General features: G+C 38.2%; 1 long non-coding RNA gene across 1 annotated transcript; it reads left to right on the top strand.

Annotated features, from left to right (window-relative positions):
- Positions 1–4,803: 4,803 nt before the first annotated feature.
- LOC138872107 (uncharacterized) lies at positions 4,804–6,541 on the top strand. Its single transcript, XR_011400538.1, has 2 exons — positions 4,804–5,249; positions 6,321–6,541. It is a non-coding gene; the product is annotated as an uncharacterized lncRNA (long non-coding RNA).
- The last annotated feature ends 448 nt before the right edge of the window (positions 6,542–6,989 follow it).

Here is a 6,989-nt window from a genome sequence, read left to right as displayed (position 1 = left end):
CTATCTATGCTTTTTCTGTGTATCTCTATCAGCTCTCTCTTTCAAAACTCCTCACAGTGTGTGTATTTTTCTTTTTCAGTTCTGATTCTCTCTTCTATCTATGCCCTCTCTGACCTCTATTATCAGATGGTCCTCCTCCCTCTCTATCCTCTCTCTCCCTGTATTCAGATGGTCTCTCTGTGTATTCTCTCCTTTTGTGTTCTTCTCCAAAAAAAACCCCCCCCAGATCATGGAAGTCCCCCCCTTTTATAAGCCTAAAATCATCCCTTTAACAGCCTGTTCGACAATCAGAAACCCCCTCCCATGTGCCATCCTCTTTTCAGATTCCACTTAGCTATTTAAGTATAAACAAAACCCCCCATGATATTCCCTGGCAGTCTTACTCTTTTAAGTGAGGTTTAATACTTCTTAAACTAAAGTAGAGCATGGACAGCAGGGGTGTGTTTTGACAGCACATGCTGTCAAACTATTTTTAATTCAAAAAGGGCCTTTATGCAGGAACCAGGCTGTGCACAATGCACATGCTGTGCACAAGTGCACATGCCCTCAATTCAGATTGCAGCTTAACAATCTATCCTTTTATTTTCAGATTCAAATACAACTATAAATGACCCTACTTGATTCTTACTTTGATTCAAACAAAGTTGCAGCAGGCAAAATGTTCAATCGTTAACATTCGAACTACTGAAATTAATTGACGACATTTGTCGACTCGACTATATTAGTTATAACATACACAATCGTAGCCAAAAATCAAACATTTAAACAGTATTGATACATGGTTCGCATTATACTGACTAAACAGGAATACACTCGAGGAGTCAATTAATCGGTCCAAACTCGAAAATCAGCTACTTGCACGAACAAATACACAATGCCTTATCAGAATAGGAGGGGGGGGAATTTAGACAAACAGACAGAGGTTCAGGCGAAGTAGTTGAAGCACAGTTGATAGAGGTCAAGGACATAAACAGCAAACGAATAGACCCTTACAACAAATCAAACAAACCAAAACAACTAAGAAAAGAAAGAAAACTCACCTTAAACCGCAAAAAGATCGAAACCTTAACTCGGACTTGGCCAAACCTTTCTTAAGGCTGAACGGACTTTAAACGAAGTGTTTCTCAGACGAGAAACACTTGGATTAAAGTCCATTAGACCTTAACCTCTTTGGTTCGAACGGATATGGACCAGTGACGAAGAACCCACAAATTCCAAAAACTCAGATCTGGGATTCATGCTTCCCTGATCAGATTCGGACCAAACCAAGTATGGTTTGGTCACGAGGGGGGTCTGGAGAGTGTCTGGTACGAAACTGGGGTTGGTTGGGTTAGATCGAGTTTTGACTCGAATCTTCGAATGAAGATTCGAGGACCTGGGGGTGATTCGAACCATGGGGTTGGTAGATTTGGGTTCAGGATGGCATGGGGGTCCTATGGTGTTCAAGGGAAGGTCACCGGCATCCATGCCGCCGGCTTTCATGGCGGAAGTACGCAGGGGCGGCTAGGGTTTTAGGGCTGTTCGTTTGGGGAGACGAAGGCTGGGGTTTGGATAGGGGGGCAGGGTAGTGTTAGGAGTTTATATAGTTAGTGAGCAAATGGATCCTGGCCGTTGGATGAGATGAGAGGAAGGGCCAGGATCCTTTGACTATCAGGGAACGACGTCGTTTCAAGGGTGAAGGGTTAGGGTCGGTCCGGGTGAGACGGGTCGGGTTTATTGGTGGGTTATGGGGATTGATCTTGGACCGTTGGATCGGCTTGGTTTAAACGGTTGTGATGGGTTGGCATCGAAACGACGTAGTTTTGGTGTTAAGCTACGTCGTTTCATGGCCTGGGGGGTGGGCTGTTTGGACTGGTGGCTTGGGCTGTCCGTTTGGGCTGAGTTTGTTGGGCCAATTTTAACAAATTGGCCCAAGTCCGGAAGGGGTCTTTCCTTTCCCTTTTTTTATTTTTTATTTTTTATTTCTTTTTCTTATTTATTTTAAAACAAAACTAAGCCAAAAATCAAATTAAAATTAAATACACACTCAAATACAATTATTTGCACACATACTAAAATATTTCAAAACAGGTAAGGTCAAACCAAATAAAATCACGGACGAAAATGCCTAATCACGATTTTCTATTTAACGACCGGATTACGGTTTGAATTATGCAGGACACATATTTTTTGAATTTTATTTTAATAAAGTAAATAAATAAAAATGGGCCAAAGTCATAAATAAATCAACAAAGTGCCGCACAGAAATCCGAAATTGTACAGCAGGGCCAATTATATATTTTTTTATTTCTTTTTGGAGCGATTGTCGTGTGAAGCAAAAATCACGTGCTCACACTTAGTTAAATATGCGCCCACCTGTATAACGAGAGGAATATTTTTATGTCTTAGTTTAAATAGGCTCCCACCTGTATAATAAGAGGAATATTTTCATGTCTTAGTTAAATAGGTGCCCACCAGTATAATGCGGGAATACATTTCTGTCTTTACATTTCTGTTCTAGGTCGCCCACCAGTATAATGCGGGCATACATTTCATATTTTTGCATTCAGGCACCCACCTGTATAACGAGAGGAATACTTTTGAGTCTTATACTGCAGATCTTGAAATCAGTAACCCACCGGAAGGTAGAAGGTTACAACAGGAATCCCCAACAGGAAACAATAAAAATCCCCAGCACCGGAAAGCAGGAGGTTGCAACAAGAGGTCCCAGCACAAGTTTAAGCGCATGAGTCAAAAGGAAGAAAAGACGCGTCTTGAAAGAAGCGGCATGTGAACATTAAATTATACCCAGCATAACAGATCTGATGAAGAGAGCCGTATCCCTAGAGGAACCGCCGAAAAGCTTAATGAAGGAAGCCATATCCCCAGCGGACCGAGCAAAATGATGAAAACTGGTATTCAGAAAAGCAAAGGGCCAGAAATTCACGGAAGAAAGGCACCGGAGGAAACACAAGCCGACAAGAAAGCAAGGCAACAAGAACAAATTGCAGTCTAGCCTAGTTTCTTGTTTTCTTTTAAGCACGATGTAACAAGGAGATCGGTAAGCAGTGGTAATAGCATGCAACAACAAGTAACATTGCAGTCCCACGGTAGTCCCAGCTACCAAAACTTTCCGAACTACATTAACCTGATTCCCCTTTAGCCAGGGATATATAGAAAACCTTTGAAGCAAAGGTTCGGTTAAATCTTTTTAAAAAAAAAAAATGCTTCACACAGAGTACTTGGATGGGCAAAAATCGCTCACTTTATCTTTGCACGAAAACTCTTCATGTCTTCGGGCAAAGAGGGGCAGCTGTAAGCACGTGATTTTTGCCCTATGAAAGAATTACTCCCAAAAATTCAAAATAAAATAATTTTTCTTTGTGTGCAATTTTTGTTATTTTTGTGGTATTTTTGTATAGTTATTTGTATTTTTATGAGTGCATGTTTATTTGTTTTAATTAATAAAAATATAAAATATATCACATTTTCATTTAGTATTTAATTAAGTTTGTTTTACAAAAAAAATGAAAGTCACAAAAATAGGAATATTTTGCATTGTTAGCATTTAATGTCAAATTATGCAATTTTATTTTAATTGGTGTTTAATTGTGTATGATAATTTTTGTTAGGAGTTTAATTAGTATTTTTGGAGTTAATTTAGTTTGTAGCTCAATTTAGAATTTTAATTTTATCAAAAATAAAAAAAATAAAAAGAAAAAAAAAGAGGGCTACAAAACGTTAATATTTGAATTGAGTCTAATATAGTTATTTTGACTATTTTACCTTATTTCGTCGCAAAAGAAAAATTACAAAAAATATATATGTAAATTTTAGCTTATGTATTTCTCATAAACTTGAAAAACAAAATACAAAAAAAAGTACCTTATTTTTATACTTTATATTTGCGTTGGATGCTCTTTAACCTCCCCACAATGATGGCTCTGTTGTCTTGGGGAGCGTTGAAGCTTGCTTCTTCGGAAGACTTTTCTTGGTCATCAATACGACCTGTTCTTAATAGAACCGATCTTATTCTCTGAACAATCGGAATTTCGTACTTCTGTCGGATCCTCCCTATCTCCTGATCGAGCTTGTGTAGGTAGATGTTGCCTGGTAGGGCCGATAGTAATACACTGTGTGGGACGGAGTAAGGGCCCTTCTCACCTCCTACGAGTCGTCCGGCGGAAAAGACTTTCTGAATGGGGTAAAAGAACTTGGGATCGTCGATCTCTTCCTTAAAGATTGGGATGAGTCGATGTCGGTCGATGGTGTGAAAAAAAATGAAAATGACAAAAATAGTTTTATTTATGCTTTGTAGCTATTTTAATCTTGAAAAAATACTAAAAAAAAGAAATAAAGAAATAGTTTTGTTTTAAAAGTTAGTCTTATTTTTGTAATTATTTTGCTTGCATAGGATTAATTGAATAACATCGTATTTTATTTTCGGGTCCGGGCAAAAGAATAATATTTGGGTTCAAACTACCCATTTTTAGGCCTAATTTTCGGACTTAGCCTATTATAATCCGAGCCCACCACACATGGGGGACACGCGCGGGGAACACGGACGGAACACCATACACGGGGAACCCCACCGCGCATGGGGGACACATGTCTTGGACCCCTACACACGTGGGGTCCATGTCCTTTGAACAAAGACAAAACACATGGGGGATGGGAAATTTAAAAGGCTGAAATTTTTTGAAAAGGGGGGACAGAACGTGAGAAAAGAAAGGATTGAAAGAATTTTAAAAGCAAACAATTTTTTAAGAAAAGGGAAAGGGACTTACACGTTTTTAAAAAAGGAAAAGAGGGATGCACATGCACGGACCAAAGGAAAAGAAAAGGAGTTTTGCAACTGTTCATCTTCTTCTTCATTTTGAAGAAGAAGAAACGAAACCAAAAAAGGCTCACCCCCCCCGTCGAGCAGCAGCAACTGCTGCTGCGTCGTTTGCCATCTCCATAACCAACGACCCTACCTCCAGCTGTTCGACCAAACCCCGCTGCCCCCGTCGACCTCGACACCACCCTGCTGCTGCTCCTCACGACCACTGCCGTTGCCGCTGCTCCTCGCGACCTGTCGCTGCTGCTGCCCCGTCGACCATGGCAGCAGCGAGTCCAGCTTCTGCCGCTGCTGTCCCCTTCACGATCACCACCCTCGTCCCTCCATTTGCGTCGCCAGTCCAAAACGTCCAGCTGCTGCTTTGTCCTTTTTCAACGTCCGCAAAACAGTCTGTTCGATCTCCAATAGTTCAACTCCGAGCTCGACTTGGGTTCGTTCAAGTTTTGGGTTTTTCTTTCAAGATTATTTAGTTCATTTTATTTATTTTCTGTTATGGCTTTGGTTTTAAATGTTGTTCGTAATCTTGTTTTGTTCATTAGTTCTCCTTCTTCTTCAAGACCTTTTATTTGGTCAAGGTTTTTCTTCTGTTTGTTTGAGTGTGCGTTATAAGCTACATTCGATTTGAACAACTTCGTCGAATAGTTAGTTTATGACTGCTTTGTTTGGACGAATACAACATGAATCACTTCGTTGGTCTGTTTTGATGCTTGAATCATTTGTGTGAATTTGACTTAAGGATTGGTTGTAGCTGTGTAGTGATTTGGTGTAGTTGTAAATCAGAGAGGTTTAAATACAGATTGCTAAGAGTGAGGGCAAGGCAATAATAATAGGGGATTTTCAAGGGTATTTTTGGGTGTTAAAAGATTTAAAATGTTTAGTGTTAGTAGTCTGCCAGTTAAATATTCAAGTGTATAATTAAATTAATGAATTATTTAATGAAAAGGGAATTAGTAGTGCAGAATACACCCTGTCTGGTATCTTTAAGGTTGGAAAATCAGAAAATAAACATGGGATTAATGATAAAAGTGTATAGATGCAGATGAGAGGGAATATACAGGCTGAAAGTGAAAACTTTGAATAAATAATGTTTAGTTCTAGCCTATAAATAGGAGGAGTTGATATAGAGAAAGGGACTGGAAAAATTACAGAAGAGAAATTTTCAGAACTTAAAAGTGAGAGATAGGCTAATTTTTCAGAACTTAAAAGTGAGAGATAGGCTAATTTTTCAGAACTAAAAAATTCAGTCTTTTGAGAGCTAAAAACTGAAAGTGAGGTCCTTTTCTTTACTGCTGAAATCAGAACTTTGTTACTGCCTCTGTGGATTGCGTTTAGTACTACTGATTTTAGTCAGGCTTTCCGGGGTTTTCAGTTTGGTTCTGACCATTGTTACATTGGTTATTGTTGTTTTGTTGCTGTTATTTGCTGTGGGATTCTGTTGCTGTGCTACTGCTGTACATTGTTGCTCCTGACCTCTTTTCTCTATTTGTAATTCGAATTCCAGGTACACATTCGAATCTTGTAGTGATAAAGCTTTGAAGTTGAAATGCAGCAATAAAATCCAACCGCTTCAATAAAGTAGATAGTAGACAATCTGGTCTATTTATTTTTTATTTTTTTATGAAATGTTTTATTTTTATTTATTTTTTTGTATAATTGGATTGAAAAGAGAAGGAATCGTATAAATGGTCATGCGCTGATATAACATGAACCTTTCAATTTTATTAGATTAATGGGGTAAATCATGATAAGTAGCATATCTCTAGTTAGTTGTTTGTTTCCATGCATATATTCAAGTAGTCCATAAACGAGATAGAGTACTTAGTCAAAACCCGATTAGTATTTCGTTTAGATGGTTAAAACTAATTTCCATTAGTCCTCTTAAGTGATTATACTCCCATCAGTATTGGCATTAATTCATGTTACAAATAATCTCACATAGATAGATTGTGGACTTGATAAAAATGTAAATGTAAGGTGGTTGGGTAGTGTCAACATTATAGCTCCAATAATAATAATAGAAGTAAATAAATAAATAAAGGTCGTAGTCGATAATTTTATATATTAGTAATTAAGTATACTTACACTAATGTAGAGTAGGTTCAATAAGCATTTAGTATAGTTAAATTGCGAATCCATTAGGGTTAATGAATTAGTCTATAGCTTTGATCAT

The sequence above is a fragment of the Nicotiana sylvestris genome, chromosome 6 (genome assembly GCF_000393655.2).
Source record: "Nicotiana sylvestris chromosome 6, ASM39365v2, whole genome shotgun sequence".
In the NCBI taxonomy this organism is placed as follows: Eukaryota; Viridiplantae; Streptophyta; class Magnoliopsida; order Solanales; family Solanaceae; genus Nicotiana; species Nicotiana sylvestris.
This window is presented reverse-complemented; position numbering and strand designations above follow the sequence as displayed.